The 22,105-nt window shown below is 38.9% G+C and overlaps 1 long non-coding RNA gene across 1 annotated transcript; it reads left to right on the forward strand.

Annotated features, from left to right (window-relative positions):
- The first annotated feature begins 775 nt into the window (after positions 1-775).
- LOC124267064 lies at positions 776-22,029 on the forward strand. Its single transcript, XR_006895934.1, has 2 exons — positions 776-1,374; positions 21,760-22,029. It is a non-coding gene; the product is annotated as an uncharacterized LOC124267064 (long non-coding RNA).
- Positions 22,030-22,105: the final 76 nt, after the last annotated feature.

Raw genomic sequence — 22,105 nt, forward strand, 5'->3', positions numbered from 1 at the left:
GATCGCAGCTGTCACGTGTGTTTCGGCACAGAAACGGAATGACACAAAGGTCGGGTAGTATAAGGAACTATACGCTAATGTCTGATAATTAGGATCTGCTGAAACCAGGCTGCTCCATTTTTGCAAAACTAGTCACCACAAATAGGCCACAGGGGCGTGTCACGCTTAGAAACAGAAACAGCTTTAGAAAGACATAGGTATACATAGACCCTACCCTATTTCTGTATAAAAGGATCGTGACAGTACTGACACACCCTTTGGGATTAGTATCATGGGCAAGTATGACCAATGACCAAACATAGAATAACGTTTTATGGTATCATAGACAAGTGAAGATTCCGAGTTGAAAGATGTCTGCAACAGCGTACATGTGCAGGCTAAATAGCGTTGAGGAAATACCAAAACGGTCTAAATGACGTTTGTTTGCTTGTTTGTTTGTTTGTTTGTTTCACTATTGATAAATTCAAATGTATTTTATGGGGGCGAGTGAGTATGCCTTTACGCTGCTTTTAGCAATAGAAATCAGAAATGGGCTTCACACATTGTACCTTGTGGGGAATCGAACTAGCATCGTTTAACCCACTGCCCCTTTTATAGGGATGTTTAGTAAGGTTAAACATGCAATATATGTATATATATATATATATATATATATATATATATATATATATATATAGACGTACGTACGTGCGTGCGTGCGTGCGCGTCCGTGTGTGTGTTATGCAAACTGAATAACCCATCACTTATGAATCTGGAAACGTTACAAACCATAAGATAGGCTTTATTGAAAAAAAGACCACCTTATATTTGGCATCTTCACAGAGAATACACAATGCTTTTTGTACCACCTAAACTAGAACCTTTTTCGACAATGTATCGATACCACACATATATTCGACAATATCAGTAATATCGATTACGCATCAGACAACAATTACTGTGAGTCCATGTAGATAACTACGCGTAAGAAATGACGTCATCATGCACACGGGGATTACCCAGTTGAGAAGATCGGTTTGAATCATGGTTCGCCGTGAAACATGGCTCAGTTCTTCGTTGGACACGACTGGAGACAGACGCACATGTATACAACCTGTGCCACTAACGCAGGCCGTTAAGCATTAAAGGGATGCTTGCCAACCGAGTCCAAGCCATTTCCTATGTGACAGCCCCCTCTTATCGGTCTGTGGATACTCACGATTCATCATGATACTGACCACTGTGTTAGTTGGACAAGAAGAGGATCTGTGAACTAAACAAGCGACCATCGAGATTCTCTTTGTTGGATATACATTTTTAGGTGTATGGGACCCTGTTTTTTTTTGTTTCGAAGCTAAATTCTAAAGGGATGTTACCTGGATGGCCATACAACAGGTAAGTGAAACTGATTTCCTTTCGACTGCATTGCTTTTGAGACTTGAACTCCCAGTCTATAACTGGGCAGCGAACTACGCATTATTTCAACCGGTGATTCCTCAGTCGGGCACCATTCATGAACACCTCCCAAAAATGCAACCATTTTGATATTGCCATTATCATCCTGTCTCAGCCGAATATTGACAATGACAAGTACTTCATGAAGACGAGAGATAGGCCAAACGGCTCATAACATTTCCCTAGACTTATCATGTTGGTGGCGAAGGGAAGGTTGTGTTAGCTTATATACTCCACGGAGTGATCGATGAGTCATAGTTTCGTACGCAAATAGAATCAAGTCATGTTCGTTTATCTATATGTAGATATTCGTGGTTCTGACAGCTTACACTCATGCTGGAGGTTTTGGCAGTAGTGGCAGTTCACAAGGCCACGTCATACCACGTCATCTTTGTTTTTATAAAGAGATTCATTGTCTCTTGGCAAATTGAATATCGTTGGAGCACACACTTCCCTAAGATAAGGTATATCATTGTGTAATATGCTTGAACCCTGCATTTTCCAACTGCCTCAATTTCGATAGTCTCCTTGAACATTATTCCATTGAAATCGCTACCTGTTAAATAATGTGAGAGAAAAGCCCAAAGTGCAGGTCTTTACGACTTTGGTTGAACCCACGAACACGGTAGTGATGCTGACAAACGTATCCCGCCTAGGCAAGGGAGTTAAAATCCTGTAAAAGTCCCTAATCAGCTCCCAGATTGTATCACCTATTTCAGCACGGCTCCCTTGGGGGCTGCATAAATCGCCTTACACGCGCATGCCGCGCGTCGTTGGATAGCTGTGTCCTGTAGCTACACGGAGAATGTTTCCGTTTGTTTTTTACGCAACTTTATAGCCGAGCAATTAAGGTTTCTGTGATTTTAAGCTGTGCGGTTTTTTTCCACGTAGGCCCCGGAGGAAGAAATTTCTTCCACCCAGCCTCCGGTGGAAGTCGCCTGCGCCATGGCATTTTTCAAGCCTTCTACTTTGTCATATCTATGCATGTTATACGTTGTTGGAAACCTTCGGGAAACGCTCTCTCCAAATATGCAAACGTGAATATTGTGCTGCCCCTGGTAACCAGTCCAGATTGAAACTCCGACGTGATGATGTTTGTGTAATTTACTGAAGTTCAATTCTTCTGTGATATAGCAATTTTCGCCAACATCGCGCAGTCATGATATAACGGCTACTATTCTTACACATCACCTCAGAATATACATTTCTATAGCGCGTTTGAAAGCCTATTAAGGCGTGTTTTAGACAATGTATAATACGCACATGTTGCACATTCAGTGGTGGAGCTATATAAGTATTAATGTGCGAATTGCAAAATATATGGGACGTGATATAGATTGGCGGAATTTAGATGAATCTCTACACCGGCTATACCGGCGGTGTTAATATTTACATCTATAGTGCATTTGCAAGATCATTCATGTGGGATTCTGGGAATATGTAATATGTTGTTGTGCAACATTAGATAGTTGAGCAATACAGGAATGAAAATGCTTGACAGAACTAAAAAGTACAAGCGTTTGGAATCTAACCATAACAGCAATACCTGTAGTGTTATTATTTATACTGTTAGTGTATCGGAAAGCCCTTGAAAATGCGGTTCTGCCAAGGTATAATGTGCATTCGATCGACACCTGATAGTCGGGCTATGCGCGCCTTTATATTTTGCTGATACCGGATCAAATCTATGATCTGGCGTGCATGCTCCGTCGGCCCGTCGGCGTTATGACAGCTATACTTTATCACAAAAGCCGCCTCTATTGTCACTTAATTAGCTTTATATCACACTCTATATATCACATCTACGTATCATCATTGTTTTTATAACGTCTGTTTGACCTGTCCTCATGGATTCGTTGTATATACATGCACATCTCTAGCTTCCTGTAAATCTAATAATTATCACTTCATTAGCTGTATATCACTCTGCTGTGTTTACTGTTTAGTCTGAGGCGTGGCAGGTAATTGCCGGAGATGTACCACTAATCAGCAAATTTAATTTCGTCACCGTGGAGATTTGCTAACGTTTTGTTAATATCACTTTGCCTGGGCCACCTCCTTTTGATAAGCAGCTTTGTGATTTTATAATCTTGTCGCCCGACTGATTTCAACCTTGTGCATAGAATGCTTGGTTTTCTTTGCTTTGGTTTGCCCTTGCCCCTCCAAATGGACGTCATGCATAGAATGGAGATGGGCAATTCACAATTTCCTCCTCTCCCTTAAAAACATCCGACTTGGTCACATGACAGTGAGCTTCATCTAAACCATTCCATTGGCTATCTGGCTGGGACGTGGTAATATAAGTGAATGCTCACAATATCATCTTCACAGACCGAGTGTCTTAGTTTATGCATGGTTCGATTCTTAATATCTATAGCGCATTTGAAAGGCCTTTCCAGTGCGCTTCTAACGATGAATAACATGAACATTTGCGACGTTGTGCAAAGGTACCAGTCTTGTCCGTGTATAATGGTAATACATTATGACAATCAATTATAACGTCAGAGCCCTTTCTTTTCATAAATCTAAACATGCACCACTGTATCATGCACATTGCACTACTCGTGATATGTTATGACAAGAAAAACAACCCCAGTCATTTGTTGCCTGCTCCCAACAAATTCCCGAATTCAAAACCAGGGCCTCTTCCAAGGCATTCAACGGTGACAAATGCTGCATATTCATGACTCCACCGTAATATGGTCAATATCGACACACTTGAGCCATTGTAATGCCTTTCATATTTGTAAACCTAATCCTGTACATTTCAAAAGGTTGATTGTTCATTGTTGTTTGTTTTGCTAGTTACAGATTCTGTACGTACAGAATTTAGGCTAACCTTCATCAGGTATCAACTACTTAGTTACTCCAGGGAGACTATATAAGGAGTGTAGAGTATCCCTGGTTACACGTACTGACCCCTACAGGATTCGCGGATGTTATTTTAACTCTTCTTTTTTTTCTAATTGACTATGTTTAGAGTCTTTGAATTTTCCAGTTTTCTGTCCGTCATGTTTTAATTCAGTTCAAGATATCAGTTTTCAGCACTAATGTGTTCCCAGTGGTGTTCTTGAGCACTGTTGAACACATAATTTGGTACATTGTAAGGGGTTTCTTTTGGCAGATGAATTTCTCTGTTCCTTATTGTTCGCGTGAACTTTTGGTCTTATTCTGGCCCCTGTTAGGAACACTAAACGCCACTAGAGATCACTATACATTTCAGTTGTATCTAGTGCGGTTCACGTAAAAGTAATCATGGCTTTACAGTGTATGAACATATGAACTGCGAAGCCACTGGTGTTCACGGAATTGATAAGCATGTCCTACATGAAAGCCAATAGCCGAAAGACCCTGCCATTTATATAGTAAGGTAAGCACATACTGTATATTTACTTTATATAACGTGATAGGTTAACGATTGACAAGTTTTTTCATGTGTTTGTGCTGATGTGGGGTAGGATGCACTCGCCTTTTCGCGAGCACCTGTTGATAGGGATTCATAAACACATGAAATAGTATCATGAAATGGACTGTATTACCAGCTAATTACAAGTGATTTTTTCACTTATACTACATTAACAATATTTGATTATTTGATTTTTTTGTCCATATGAATGAGGAAATATGCCTATGAAACTTTTTCCGTTCGTGCTTTGTTATCAATCATTCGAAACTGAATAATAATAACGCATGAGAAGAAATAATAACGCCCGTTTATTTAAACCGCTTGAATTTATCCGTATTTGCAAATTGATCGTGTAATATTCTACTTAAAGTTTGATAAAGATAAAAGAAAATGTTATCAAAAAATCATCCAACAAAAGAGGCTAAAATATGCCGGTATTCAATAATTTGGAAATCATTATAGAACCTCAGTTTCATGACGAACGGATACAGTCTTAGGCAGGGTGTACACGATGAGCCTAAAAATTGTGTTTAGATGTATCCTGTCAGAATCGTTGCAGGTAATTACAGACAGCGAATCAACGTTATCATTGCTAGAGAGCCAGTTAGGATTGTAAGGAGAACGTACGTATTCTCCTAAGAGAAGCTAAGACTAATTTCAAAATGTGTCCTTTGTAATACAATATCATCGCACACTAATTTGCATAAAGCCATGGTCTGTTCTGAATAAGTCGCATTGGACTTAGAAAATAACCGCATTGCTCATTTCCGCACTAATCTCTCCTCAGTAAAGTCCTTTTTCTACGTTTCCTATCTCCCTCCCACTGCGACTGTAGTTAGGCCGAACTTAGTTTAACAGATATTTCACACTTTCACATATTAACTACCTAAATTGTAGATATAAATGTGAAAAAAACATTATTTTTTCTGTTTCTGACAGTACTTTAGCCGTGTATGATCTGCGGAAAAGATATGTCCTAACGCCGATCCTTGTAGTGATCCAAACTTCAGCTGCTGATTACAGTATATCAGCTGAACCACTGAACCATTTCAGTGCATCTCCTGTAATTCCTAATCAATACTGCAGCGCGTTGAGTAGGATGTTAGGTCGTGTTAGGTCTAGGAGTATTGCAGTGTTGCTGCACCGTATGTATCTACTGTGTGGATTGATGGCTATGATTTGGCTACTTCAGTGGTTCATCAGTTAAGATCTTTCGACAAGTGCTTTGGCATCTGAAAAACTAATGTTTGTGGCAACTTTATCTTGTTAACCTGTTAACCTGTCTTTAACGATATTGGAACATTTTGGAGCTGAAAAGGAGACAGATAGGTGTGGGTTTGCAAGGTTTCGTTATTTTTGCGGGTTGTGAAACAATTTACGCATTGTACACCTTGTTATCTCCGAGACAATATCAATTTCTGCCATGTCATCGAACAGTAGATCTATGTCTCTCAAGATGCCCTTGCTGGTGTTAAGTGTTCGGTATGCAGAAACTGACACGGATATGCCGACAATGATTCAGTTGACATGAGATGAGATGTCTGTCTCATATTGCATTCAATTAAATGTGCACCTGTATACAAGCGATTAATGCTTTTGACGTGATCTCCTGCAATGCCTTGTAAGTTCTTTGATAAACATCCAGGGCGCCCTATGCAGAGTCTCAGTCACTATGAAACGTAAGTAGCCACTGCATTGGACTGAGGCGGTCATATGTTTAGAGTAATACTATTAATTTGAGTCGCAAATAAGCCCATGAGCCACCGGCTTCTGGGCAGGCGACTCTAGGCAAATATCAAGAATGAAATTGTGCATGTGAAATTCCAAAGTATATAAATCATTCGACCCAGGTTGAAAAAATCATTTAATCATTAATAATCCACTTGGGGCAACAACATGACCCGAGTTCCTTTGTACCAGTGACTTACACGAAAGTTACATGACAAGAACCCTTCCATAATTATAAGAAAGGTCTTTTGCAACTCCAGGGTACAATTCCGTATAGATCACATACGTTCTGATGAGTAATGTTCAGGTGACAACATGTTTTTGTTAGATTTCATGCATATCCATACATTTTCAAAACTATCCATGTCCAGTCATGACGTCAAGACGTTTGGTGGTGGTTCTTTTCAATCTACATAATTAGGTCTACTGAACTTCTGATAGGACATTCTAAGTGTCCAGATCCAGGATAAACATGACTAATTGTATCTGTTGTCGTGCGAAGCGGATGCGATTTTGGCAAGTCCTGACACTTCTTCATTTTTGTTCGTCAAAAAACAAAAGTGAACAGATATACACGGGGCTGTACATCTACTCACGTAATGTGTGAATTATCACATTTTAGTTGAGTTGAGTAGTATTGTTGAGAATCCAGTATCTTAGTGAACTGAGGGCTCATTTTGTCGTCGGTTTATGAGCTAGGTGAGCTATGCGCACAATATCAACTTCTTCCCATTCAATGTCTGGTTAAGTTATCAAATGCCTTCAGTAGTATTCAGGACGCTTTAAAACCGCTCTTATGTTCACTTTTGTTTATTTGAAATGAAGCCCGCCCAGATACAGAACATGTTAATAAATAACTTACACGTGCTGTTGCTAAACACGTATTCACTATAACTTTCACAAAGATTTTACATAATAATGATTAAAGTGAGTCTGAATGTTTGTATGCCTGAGATTCACTTACAAATTAGTTATTAATGTGATCATTACTTGAGTTGTATATTACAATATATTTTCTTAACGATATTTTCGTTGTGTATTTCAGGAGACTCTTTTGTGTTAGTATGGAGAATTGCTCAATTAATATATAGGAAATGTATCGAATGACCACGTTTCTGTGATTGTTAGACGGTGGTAATATTTATATTCTTAACATATATATACAATGAAAAAAGCTTTAGGTGAAGCTACAGGAACGAACATACACCAATGTCTGTCAGTGAAAGTAATTGCTTCATATGGTATTCTACCATGGCTACGTGAAATGCTCGAATTTGATTGGCTAATCAATACAATCAGACGGTATCAATTTGGATTGAAAATGCGTCTGATTTCACGGCGCTTCACTGCGCACGTATACAACACTGCCGCACTACTTCAGCTTGGCCACCAACATGACTAATATCAACACAACAGACGTGATGGAAATGCTGATAAAACATATATTAAAACTCGAAAAATACAATTATACGATTTCTCCTCCACAATTATTAGGGAACCTCACTATCATAATTATTACCTTCTGTTATAAAAATATTCAAACTCAATTACAATACACAGCCCCAAACATAAACAAACAATATATAACATATAAATCAGAAAACCTTGTAAAAATACATCCCTGTCTATCCCTATTTGTGCAGCAAAACGTTCGTAAACATTTACCTACCTGGTAAATGGTTTCCGTTTAGAATGGGAAATTCGCAAGATAACGGTCAGGCGAAACACAAAATTTATGCCACTCATACTCCATCATGTCCCGTTGCACCGTTCAAAATGTCAAAAATTGAAACACGAGAATTCCGCTCTCTGCCACCTTCCCAGCAAGGCTGTCACTCCTATGTTCGTACACTTTGAAAAAAGCTTGGCCACAATCCAGTCCCAAATGATGAGAACAATGTTCCAAGGAATCCCAAGTTAGTTGCATGTACACAAAGCAGCACTGTCACTTTTTCGACGAAATTTCCGTCGCATGCCGGGGTGGAGGCACGTACGTGAAATCACGATCGACACTTGCCGATCATAAAAATCAACAGGCTTTGATGAGTTACAGGTCGTAGGTCGATCAGAAAAGGGTCTATTCTTCGATTCTGCAGGGTTCAGATTATTTTCCACTGTCACTTCGAATTTCAACCTTTCGCAAATGTAAACACTGGCTCGTCCGCCATTTCAATCTGTTGCGCAACTGTCTACTTGCAAGAAAATAAGTAGGTCAGACGATTCCATTATAGTGTGGCCAGGGGCTACAATAACACGGCACACAAAACAATAGGCTGGTTTTGGTCGTGTGGAATTGTGATTATAAAAAAACAACCTCTTAGGTGTTACATTATTGCATTGAATAAACAGTAGTTTGTTTTCTTTGGACAGAATATTTTTTATGTTGCAATGTTCGCAGTGTCTTCCGCCAAACGAGGAAGTTCGATTTTAAATCGGTTATGGTAGAATGGAGATAAACGTACTGTGCTTGGAAATTAGATGAATGTTAGACCGAATTGATAGTCTCTAAATTTCATTTGAAGCCGAACGCGTAGCGTGAGGTTTCAAATGATTAATTTAGAGACTATCAATTCGGTCTAACATTCATCTAATTTCCAAGCACAGTACGTTTATCTCCTAAATGACCCATGAAGATCCGGGTTAGAATAGGTCTTCAGCAAACCATGCTTGTCGTATGAGACGACTAACGGGACAGGGTGGTCAGGCTCGCTTGACACATGTCATCGTAACCTATTTGAGTAGATCGATGCTCATGCTGCTGATCACTGGATTGTCTGGTCCAGACTCGATTATTCACAGACCGCTGCCTTAGACAACAAACAAACAAACAAATCATAATAATATGGTATTATATCTTGATAGTCAAGAAGCGTGTAACCTTAGTGAATACCCCTGCGTGTTTTCCTTACGAAGCGCAATGACTCACTTTTCATATGTATATATAGACACAATGCATATTCAACAGCAATAAGACCTTTACAAATAATAGCACAACTTTGATAAACTGTATACCGGAGACGTAGCGCCAGCATTTTGACCCCATAAAACTCAATCGAGTAATCCTTCGATATGGGCAAACAAAGGTTGTCAAAGGTGTCAGACAAGAGTGTTGTTTATGCGTTCAGGTTATCGGGTATGGAGACGTCATCTCGTCGATGCTGCATGAGTGTTATAGTCTTTATCCTTATACTTCTTTATCCTTCGGATTGTATTAATACAAATTATTCGAATTACAGCAGAGTTGTGCATGTACCTCTGTTATATCAAATACAAAACGTATGCTAATTTGGGATACACGTCAGGAACACACGTGGTTTCTTTCAATGCATGTGATCACCGCTACGTCGCTATAAATAGTCAAGTTATTGTTAGGTCCAAGTCACACCAGTATCATGGTGACATATAAGTTAACCTACATATTGTAAACAAATCGTGACATCGGTTTCACATCCAGCCCTCTGATGTCAGCTGTTGTCGATAATGCATGTACAAATATCTCAGTAGCAGTAAGGGTTAGAGAACTTCCCTCCCTGTCTGATATATTGACGGGCTGATTATTTCACCTCCAGTGTAGCGAGTGAGTAAGTTTAGTTTTACGCCGCACTCAGCTATATTCGAGCTATGTAACGGCGGTGTACAAAATTCGAGTATGGACCAGACAATCCAGTGATCAACAGCAATAACACCGATCTACGCAATTGGGATACGATGACATGTGTCAACCAAGTCAGCGAGCCTGACCACCCGATCCCGTTATTCACCTCTTACGACAAGATATGGGTTGCTGAAGATCAATTCTAACCCGGACCTTTACAGGTCTTGGGTCAAAATCACACCCATTATCATGGTGACATATAACTTAACCTACATATTGTAAACAAATCGTGTCATCGGTCTACTGTTTTCTGCACATATACTGAAAGGCAAAAGAAACGTCGTGATTTTGGAAATGACAGTGAAGTGTCAATGGAGTATTTGAACCGATTTTGTATCATGTATGCATTCAGGGATAAATTGCCGGCTTGAATGACAATCGTTCACTAGTTTTCTGAACATATATTTTCTGAACGTGTATATTTTACAAAAATATAGGTTCAAATACTCCATTGATACTTAAATGTCATTTCCAATATTATGACGTTTCTTTTGCCTTTCAGTATATTTTCACCTCCAGTGCAGTGACGTGAGTTGCCTAATCTACGTCCTCGTTGATAAGGAAATCGACGCGGTTTCTAATATCTACAAATGATATGATCTCAACTAGAACGCAGTTAATCACGAATGGGAATATTTTCCTGACAAGTAAATGAGATCCTGTATCGCGTGACTAAAGAAATTGAGTCGATTGTTTACAAACCACATCGTACAGCCGGAATACTCCGGAGACAAATGCATATATATAGTCAGAATTGTTCAATCGACTCTGATTTTAACATATATTTCTTGTGGATGTGGAAAGGGCATTGTCACTTCTCTTTTCACAACTAGATATGTATGAAAACAAGGCAAAAATGTCATACTATGGAGCAACGCAATGGAATGGTTTAAATTCGGGTATATCGATGATTTGATATCGTTCAATAACCATCAAATAGTCATTTCCCTTCCACTGATTTACCCACATGGGAAGTTGAAATTAAGGAGACAAGTAATACTGCCTCAACATTTTCATATTAAGATCTATGCATAAAGATTCAGAGTGTCAAAAACTCTCCACAAGACTGTATGACAAAAGGGATGATTAAACTTCCCAATAGTCAACTTTCCTTTCATGCCGAGCAACATTCCAACACCTCCAGCCTTTGTGTTTACATTGCACAACTTTTGAGATTAGATCGAGCGTGCTATTTTTACTAAGATTTCAAAGAGAGTCATGCCACTCTTGCTCAGAAGTTGTTTGATCAAGGTTACAACATTCAAGGCCTCAGTAAAGCTTTCAGAAAGTTTTATGGTAGATCTAGACATGTGGAGGACATTTCGAAACTTGATAAAAATGATGTCCGATTCAATTCACTATTTTGACTTGTTCCATACGTTCCCGAATTATTTCAGGTGAACAATTGACTAGACTTTGCATATGTTCATGACGGGTGCCCCAGGTGGGCAGGATACGCTCACCTTTTCGCGAACACCTGGTATCATCACTATTACATAGTGATTAAACACATGCTCTGTGATAGTATCGCACGGTGACAATCACTGAATTGTCTGGATCAGACACCAGCTGTGATACTGCTAGAACAAATATATGCTCATGATATAGTTACAATTGTACAATCGACTCTACTTTTGGCAGAGATTTCTATGAATGTAGAAAGGGTTTTGTCGCTTCTATTTATGATGAGGAATAGATCCACGACTAAAGAGCATTTTTAATATTTTCACAACAAAAATTAATGTCATAAGTAAAATATCTCGCAGTCAAAAGGACAATACTGGTTGTACTTTCAAAACCTTTCTAGAGCTTTTAGCAAGTAGCCTAGCAATCGTAAAGATCAAGGTTAGAATTGATCTTCAGTAACCCATGCTTGTCGTAAGAGGCGACTAACGGGATCGGGTGGTCAGGCTCGCTAACTTGATTGACACGTGTCATCGTATCCCAATTGCATAGATTGCTGCTCATGCTGTTGATCACTGGATTATCTGGTCCAGACTCGATTATTTACAGACCGCCGCCATAGCTGGAATATTGCCGAGTGCGGCGTAAAACTAAACTCACTTACAGCAAGGAGCCTAAGTTAATGATTTTTCCAATTTAAGAAAAGATTGGTATGTTTTTCATTAACAATATGGGTTATATATCCAGTTCATGGGAATCAATTTCAATCGAGAAATCATATACACATGGCAAACCACAGCGTACAGCCGCAATACTGCAGAGACAAATACATGCTCGTGATAAAGCCAGAATTGTTCAATCGACTCTGTTTTCAGCAGTGATTTCTTGTGGACATGGAAAGGGTTTTGGCACTTCTATTTTCACAACCAGATTTTTTTTTTTAAAACAAGGCACAAATGTGCATACTATTGACCAAGGAAATGGAATGGTTAACGATAAGAAATAGATCCACGTCTAAACAGCATTTTAAATATTTTCACAACACAAATTAATCTCGGATCATAGTTCAGAAACATAAACAAGTAAATATATCTGTCTGATTTCTGAATGATGACAAATGTATCATTCTGATTATTTTTACCGTACGTTATCTGATAGTTACAGAATTATCATTCATAATTGATTGATAAATGAAAAAAACAATCGGTCTAACTGATACCAGGCTTTCCGAAAGAATGAGCATATCCTCCCCAACTGGTGGCACCCGTCATGAAGCAATATAAAGGCCAGTCAACTGTTCAAATGAAGCATACGGGTACAACTGGAAAGATGGAACTGCATGGGCCTTCACTTTTTAAAGATAATATGTAACGATGTACATGGTCATCACATTTTGTAAGAAAATCAGCATGGACAAAGTAATAGAGTTATCCATGTGTGATGTTTTGACATTTTGAACAACAAAAGAAACGCCACACCGATAGCGGTTTCTTAAAGCATTTTCGGGAATCACACAAACGACATCACCAAAAATTGTACCAGTAGGGTCAACGTCAGTATCGTGTGTGGCCTCCATGGACATCGATGACGTCGTTGCATCGTCTGTACATGTAATGAATTGGCCGGTTGATGAAGGCTATAGGCACTTAGGTCCATACTGTGTTGAATGCCTGATTGAGTCCAGCCACAGTTATCGGCCTTGGTTGGGGGCCATTCAGTCTTCTTTGAATCACGTCCCAAAGGTGTTCTATTGGACTTAATTCCGGACTGAGTGCAGGCCATTGTAGGTTTAGATGCCATGTTGTCTTAGGAAGTCCAATGTTGTTCTGGCAGTGTGGTCACAAGCGTTGTCTTGCTGGAAGATGTGATTTCTGTAATGTCCAAAATGTGGTACAACGTGGGGTCTTATGACTTGGTTAATATAGCGAGCAGCTGTCACGCCATTGTCTCGTCCTGGACCGAGATTCTCGGTGCACCACTGGGTCCACTCTCTGGTTCAGACCGATTGCACCCCACACCGTGATGCTTGGGCCATCCCACGAGTCTCTTTCAACAATGCACTCATTGAAAAATCGTTCCCCACGCCGTCGCCATACACTCATTCTGCCATCGGCTGTCGAAACACAATATCGGCTTTCATCAGAATAAAGCACAGTTCTCCATTGTCGATAACGCCAGTTTCGATGCTGAGATGCCCATTGCAGTCGGTTTTGGCGGTGACGAACGGTGAAGACAGAACCACGATATGGTCTGTGAAAGCAGAGATTTCTTGCGAGCAAACGTCGGCATTAGTGGGTCTATTGTGAGCTCTAATGGTCTGGCGTGCTGTTTCCGTCACTCTGGTGAAGCGATCCTGCAGATGGTTGCGCATACAATGTCGGTCTTGACGTTGTGATGTTACTGAAGGTCGTCCACTGCGTGGATGGTCTTGGATGTTGTTAGTGGCCTGATACCGTTCATGCAGTCGGTAGATTGTCCTAACATGAGCATTAAATTGATTGATTGTCTGGCCAACTTGCAATCGTCTCAAGGCTTGGTTCCTCTGATCTCAAGAATGATTTCAGGTGAGTTTGGGACTCACTTTTATTGGTAGGATTGTCGCAATATGCACGTGCCTTTTCATTTTCACGAATGACATACGGAACCTTTCCCCACGTCTGCCTTGTTAGGTGCGTTTGGTCGCTATGCCTTTTCGTCAGAAAACACACTGATGTTGGTAATAACTATCAATTTAGATTAAAAAACATGTTAACGAAACGGTGCAATCATATTAAAACCACCACCTTGTAAGAACCAAATTTTGCATTTGGTTTTGAAAGATGGTGTTTCTTTTGCGGGTAAAATATTATTGTGTGTGGTTATTTTTAAGATCAGGATGTGGCTGTATATTAGCTGGTCCCTGTCATACATCGCTCTTTGTGATAATTTTTACAGAGTTTTTGAATCCAGAACAAATAGAAATGGGCACACGTTGATAGTTCTAATGCAAGAATTGACAGATTTCTTCCCATGTTAACATACTGGGCCTGGTTTTTCGGAGCTCTCTTAGAGCTAAGATTGTCGTAAGTTAGTGTTAATGTGTGGCACTTACGAACATCTTGACACAAGGAGAGCTTCGAAAATCTAGGTAATGTTAATTTAGACTGTCAGTAGGAACAGCTACATACGTATCTTGTATGGCAGTCAATCTTTGGGAAGCTGGCTGGAGTTTTCCAACAATAATCATAATGACAACACCATGCACCCAGCGAAAACACTCTGAGATACATTCATGAGTTTCCGCATATCTTGTGGACCATTGTTTGGTAAGCAACAACGATAATTATTGTAAGAACAATTAAGTAGGAAGCTGCTTCTGGAAGCGTAAACGTGAATTTCTTCACAGATTAGTACCATCATGTGAAAAATATCTAAAAGTGTGGCACCAATACGCGCCCCAAGCTGTTCACGCCTTTTGGTATACATTTGAATAACTAACGAAGGATGTTATTGTCTCCAATAGAGAAGTCACGACTTACCTTATGACCAACATGTTGGTAGTAATATGGTAAGTCTTGGCAGTCACAGGTAGTGGAATTTACATGTCAGCATTCTCATACATGGCCTAATAATTTATCATTTAGAAAAAGGAAATTGTTGGAGGTTCTGAAATTTTCAATATTGTGGGACATTACATGTTTTGTATACAAATTATACAATTTCACTTAACATATATTATTTCATAAAGTGTTTATACAGCCAGTCTTCGCCATAGTAACTGTGTTGTTACTAATGTGTATTGATGTGGCTGTAAGTAGTCATGCTGCCTGTAAAAAATATCCCAGTATTCTGAAGTATGACGTGCATTAACACAGGGATTTGTCAATCCATCTTACTTCATCATCAACATGAATGTTTCACATATTCTGCATATTTGGGCCATGTTTGAACCAAATCCCTGGAGAGTGATGGTTTGTATGTGGGAAATAAATATATACATAGATACATAAAATAAAATAAAATAATAATAATAAATGTTTTAAAAAATGAAAAAAGAAATGATTAAAAAGTAATATAAAATATACAACAACAACAAAGATAAGAAAAAGACATATCACTCGCTCTCTCATTCATACCCTTGCGTTCTCTACCATAACTAATCATTCACAAGTTTTACATACATGGTACATTGCCCATTTCCTTTCGAATTAATTGAACTTATATTTATTCCAGCTCTGACCTTTTCTATAATATAATAATACTTTGATTGCTTCTTGAAGTGCGACAACATAGGAATCATCTTTCGCAGCTTACATTTATGAACATAATATTTGGTTAGTAGTAGCATCAAGTCCAAAGTAGCATCTGTATGAAATGTGGGGTGAACACCCAAAAATGATCAAATCACATTGAAGATATAAAATACCTGTGTATACACAGTTCAACTCCAGCCGATGTGATGAGTAATGCCAAAAGTTCTTACTTGCTCTACAATTCCAGAACAGATGAACTATTGATTCAGGTTCTGCCTCACTGAAAGTATACAGATTACTTTCAACAATGTCCATTCTGATGTGTATTTACAGGTAGAATTCTGTGAAGGAGCCTGAATTGCACCCATCTTAGTTTATGATCTAATGTGGGTTTTCAAGGGTTTAATAGATATATTAAGCCAGTTTATATTGATCACAGTTTCTTCTTCCCATTTCTCAATTACTTTTAGTCTTTCATCATTATTTATTAACCGAAAATAATAGGTCTTTTATCCTTTTTTTTGCATAAGAAAAGATACCAGTAAGCATGTATTGTTATCTAATATCTTCAGATGTTTTGATTTCTATGCCAAGGACGTTGCAGTATTTGTTAACTACCTATAAAATTCTTTGAAATTCAATAATTATCTCGAAAAATACATAACAAAACTGTTCAAAAGACATAAAATCGCCATTATCATTCAATAGACTCGTGAAGATCCGGGGTAGAATAGGTCTTCAGCACCCCATACTTTGCCACAAGAAATATTGAAATATGTCATGTTCATGGAACTTCTTACTTTTAACACATCTAGCATCAATAGCTATAGTTCTAACAAGAGAGGTTCCCTAAGGAAGTCTTCATAACTACAAGTTTAGTATTATAACAATAATTAGCAAAGGCATTCATAGTGTCTCACCAAAAGCTATTTTGCAGTGATTATGAAAGCATTAGTGGGTATTCATTGCCAAAGATCAATGGCTTTAAATACTGAGGACAATCTTTAGTGAAAAGATTTTTCCACTTCCTTTCATAATAAGCACAAAGTAGTTTTCTAATCCATGTTTTTTTCAAAGCATCAACATGAGCAAATATATTTATCATTCCAAGCCCTCCTTCAGCAACTGGCTTGCAAACCGCTCACCGTTTTATTTTGTTATCCCAAAGGAAACTAAATAAAATACTTCATAAGAAAGTCTGTAGGTGGGTTAGGAAGAGTTAGAAAGAAAACAATTAATTTGGAAATGAGCAAGGCCTTTATTACAGCAATTTTTCCCAAAGGAGTTATGGTTCTTTTCATCCATCTTTTAATAATTTCTTCAATTTCATAGATTTACTTTCCTTATTGAATCTGTTCATCTTGTTAACATCCACAGAAAATATAATTCTAAGAATCCTGAAGTTCTCAGGTTTCTAACGCAAGTTTAAATCTAGTCTAAATTTCACATCACTATTTCTATGGTTTCTTATCCAAACGACTTCTGATTTATCCTAATTTATGTCCATTCCTAATGTATTAATTAGAGCTTCGCAAGATTTCTTTGAACCATCTACGATAAATTCAGTGTCATCTGCGTATTGCGCAATCAAGTATTCAATGCCATTTATCATTATTCCTTTACTATCTTTATTTTTCTTTACAAGAGCTGATAATATTTCTGCGCAAAGTGAGTTATATAGGGAGATAACGGGTCCCCTTGTCTGCAGCCCCGATGAATTGACATCCAAGGTGACATTCTTCCATTAATTACTACGCTTGACTTAATATATACTCTTCACACTTTGCTAAGGACCAAATCATTGATTCAACAGAAAACTATGATGTCGGGTCAGATTTGGCTTAAATATCTCAGCTTATTGTAAGCATGGATCCTAGGTTCCAGTATTTCACTGCATCTTGTGGATCCCATACCTGCTACTGACAGGTGTTGTGTACTTGTCAACAAAATGGTTGATTGGTGCCATGAAAACCATTTTTATGGTTACTCAGAAATAATTCCTGTTTGTTCTTCACTAAATATATTGGGGAGAACCCCTTTCAGTCTATTTGCAATGATTGAAGACAAAAGTTTATATGAGGAATTCAATAAAATAATGGGCGCCAGTTTTTAATAAGTGCCTTGGTTTGTCTCCCTTTGGAATGCAGATTATAATTCCTTGTTTCTGGGTTATAGATGAGTGACCAGTTTCAAAAATGCAATTCAGTGATCTTGATAGGTCTCCAAGGTCAATCCAGAATGTTTTTAAACATTCATAGGAGAAGCCATGAGAGCAGTGACTCTTGTCATCTTTATATTTTTTAAGTGCAGTTAGGAGTTCATTGTTAGTTACTGGCCCTTCAATTCTATCTTGGCTTTCAATCTTATATATATATGTTGCTCACTAAGTAAATTCTTAAGATCTATACCGGAAATGAAGAGACCCAAGCATCCACAAGATTTGGATTTTGAGGTAATATTCAATCTCCACAATGACATCTAACTGTCTTAACTGAATACACACACAAATGATATCTACTATGCCAACTATCCACTCACTCCCGTACATATGAAAATAAATGAATACTAACAACATTCAAGTAGTGGAAATATACGGAAGCGTCCTAGTGCCACAGTCAGAATTTTTTTATCTCCTAATTAGGTGATACTATCTCCTAATTAGGACTTAATATCTCCTAATTAGGACGTAGCTATCTCCTAATTAGGTGATACTATCTCCTAATTAGGTGATACTATCTCCTAATTAGGACTTAATATCTCCTAATTAGGACATAGCTATCTCCTAATTAGGTGATACTATCTCCTAATTAGGTAATACTATCTCCTAATTAGGACTTAGTATCTCCTAATTAGGACTTAATATCTCCTAATTAGGACTTAATGATCTTATAAATAAAGTCAACCAGTAGTCATTCACTTCTGTTTGGGTTTAGCATCTTGGATGAAGTCATGGATGAAAGCATATGCGTTTGTTTCATGTTGGGCATGCACTATTCTGAAATTGTGGCTTGTGTGGCCCATGTAAATGGCATCATTATCAGCATGAAGACTTTGAAAAGGAAAATCAAAACGACTGAATCTGTTTAGGCGAAGACATAATAGTGATATTGCAGAAGTTGCTATGTTCGTAGTGAAAGTGAGTGAGTGAGTATGGTTTTACGCCGCTTCCAGCAATATCACGGCCAGGGCCAGAAGAATCAGGACAAATGTGTGCTTACAAGCTTATGTATCTGAAATGCATAGAAGAGGGATTCATTATCAGTCAAGACATGGTGCTTCATTTGCTGCATTTAGTTGTGGCAGAAATGAGAGTACAAGAACACCCAACTGCATGTACTACCATAGAGATCGGGTAGCCTCCCTGAATGTGAGAGGCTACCACACAAATGAATCCCCCTTGTTTCCTGTATAGCATGGCCGACGCCAAGTTGAAAAAAACTCAAGTAGTCCGTTTGTGTAATGACACATGCCTGCACAAATGCAACTTTATAGAGCGAAATAAACAATGACAACATACAACTTCTATACACAATATTTAATATCCCCGTGCATGCAGAATGGACATGGGTAGCAGAGCCTCCCCAAGCCACCCTTACAATCTATATACAGATGTCTCTTGAAATATACAATATACACTTTACACATCTCTCTACCATGTGGTGGTGTCTGGTGGTATGTGGTGGTGATGGTGGGTGTGTGGTGGTATGTGGTGGTGGGAGATGGTGATGGTGATGGTGGTGGTGTGGTGGTATGTATTTGTGTGTGTGTGTGGTGGTAGTGGTGGTGGTGCTGTGTCTGCTGCTGCTGCGGCTGCGTCTGCGTCGTCGTCAGCGTCAGTGGAACCACATTTTGTCATTCATCAGAATGTTTGACTCTCATGTGTATCTTCAAATTATAGGGGCGGTGGGTTAGCCTAGTGGTTAAAGCGTTGGCTCGTCACTCCAAAGACCCGGGTTCGAATCCCCACATGGGTACAATGTGTGAAGCCCATTTCTGGTGTCCCCCGCCATGATGTTGCTGGAATATTGCTAAAAGCGGTGTAAAACCAAACTCAGTCAGTCAGTCAGTCTTCAAATCATAAGACCATGTATAAGTATTTCCACACAAAAAACAGATATCCATCTTGATGTTTCTCCTCAAAAGGTCAGTGACAGAACAACAAGGTTCTGGGCTAATCATACCTCCATTCATTGGCTCTTCTCTGATTCTCCAATGGCCATAGGCCAGACTGGTTACACCATCTTCGGGAAGATATCGCTTGTCATTGAAGGGAGACGACCAAATATTGGTGCATAAAATGGGGAAATATGGGAAATGCTAATGGAACTACTGTTAAATTAATTGTTGTGATTGCACGTGTAAAAATGACTGTAAAACTTAGTGATAACGTTTTGTTTGTTTTTATAAACATGGTTTACAATATAGTTGTGCAAGACGATTTGAAAGGTAGGCCTACTAACCCACTGACCTAGTTATACAGGTCACGTCTGTTGTACATAGCCAGGCGTGTATGCACAGGCTTAGACTCGAAATATATTATTGGATACAAGTGGACAGACATTACACTATATATAAAACTATGTATAAACCTGGGACAGCCTTCTGTTCAGTTGGGAAGACGTATGTATGTAGCCTGTTACAGATTCGTAAGACAGTAAGGACTGTGTTTATATGACAAGGCATGCTTACATGACGATCTGAAAAAAAGTGACTGCTGATCTCAAAGATAATATGGATTATGCGATACTGTGGATAAATAATAATGAACAGGTGACGTCATTGGCGTTGGGTGTTCTGGTACTCTTATTTCTACCACTACTAAATGCAGCAAAGACGCACCGTGTCTTGACTGACAGCGAATCCCTCTTCTATGCATTTCAGATGCATAAGCTTGTAACCACATATTTGTCCTGATTCTTCTATAACATATAAAGTTATATTTGGGATTACACTTTTAGTAAGTACAATCTCTGGTACTTTTGTTGGGTTGGGTCCCATCAGGGATGGCATCCAATCGCCAGCCATCCGATCGCCAGCACACAAAGTCAGCCGGCTCACCCACCGCGACTTCCAGCCACCGCTGGCGATTAGGTGCCTGACTCTGAGGGTGTGGGTTCGAAACCCGGATGGGACTCAACCCGACAAAAGAACTAGAATTTGTACTTTACTAAGAAAGTGTAATCCCATATATAACTAAGGTTACATCTGACCACTTTCTAAATGGCACTGTGTAATCACTGATTCTGCTACCTCTTCTACCTCTTTCACTAGTATGTCTTCGCCTAAACAGTTTCAGTCATTTTGATTTCCTTTTCAAAGTCTTCATGCTGATAATGATGCCATTTACATGGGCCACACAAGCCACAATTTCAGAATAGTGCATGCCCAACATGAAACAAATGCATATGCTTTCATCCATGACTTCATCCAAGATGCTAAACCCAAACAGAAGAAGTGAATGACTACAGGTTGACTTTATTTATAAGATCATTAAGTCCTAATTAGGATATATTAATCCCTAATTAGGAGATAGCTAAGTCCTAATTAGGAGATACTAAGTCCTAATTAGGCGATAGTATCACCTAATTAGGAGATAGCTAAGTCCTAATTAGGAGATATTAAGTCCCAATTAGGCGATAGTATCACCTAATTAGGAGATAGCTATGTCCTAATTAGGAGATATTAAGTCCTAATTAGGAGATAGTATCACCTAATTAGGAGATATTAAGTCCTAATTAGGAGATAGGATCACCTAATTAGGAGATAGCTAAGTCCTAATTAGGAGATATTAAGTCCTAATTAGGAGATAGTATCACCTAATTAGGAGATGAAAAAAATTCTGACTGTGACACTAGGACACTTCCGTAGAAATATGAACATTTGGACAATTATATTTTCAGATTTCCACAACGTTCACCCCTGTGGGCTTCTTGAAAGCAGACCAGACAAACAAGGAGCAAAGGCACCTCATCCTCGCCACAGACCGTCAGAGCAAGTCAAGACAATGGTTGGATGGAAGGTGGTTAAACGGCCGTTTTACCAACCCTTCTCAGTGCATACCTTCGTGCGGTCAAAGCAGGATGTAAAGATGATGCCCTTACTTTTTGTAATAATCTCCTCACGAAATAAATCGGTCTATGTGAAGGATTTCAATAAACTGCTTGACCTACTGCTAGTGTCACCATCTGTGGAGTCTATTGTCATGGATTTTGAGGCTGCTACATGGGGATTTATAATTAGTATAAT

This window comes from Haliotis rubra, unplaced genomic scaffold, assembly GCF_003918875.1.
Source record: "Haliotis rubra isolate DU_JTF1 unplaced genomic scaffold, ASM391887v1 Scf13, whole genome shotgun sequence".
Classification (NCBI taxonomy): domain Eukaryota; kingdom Metazoa; phylum Mollusca; class Gastropoda; order Lepetellida; family Haliotidae; genus Haliotis; species Haliotis rubra.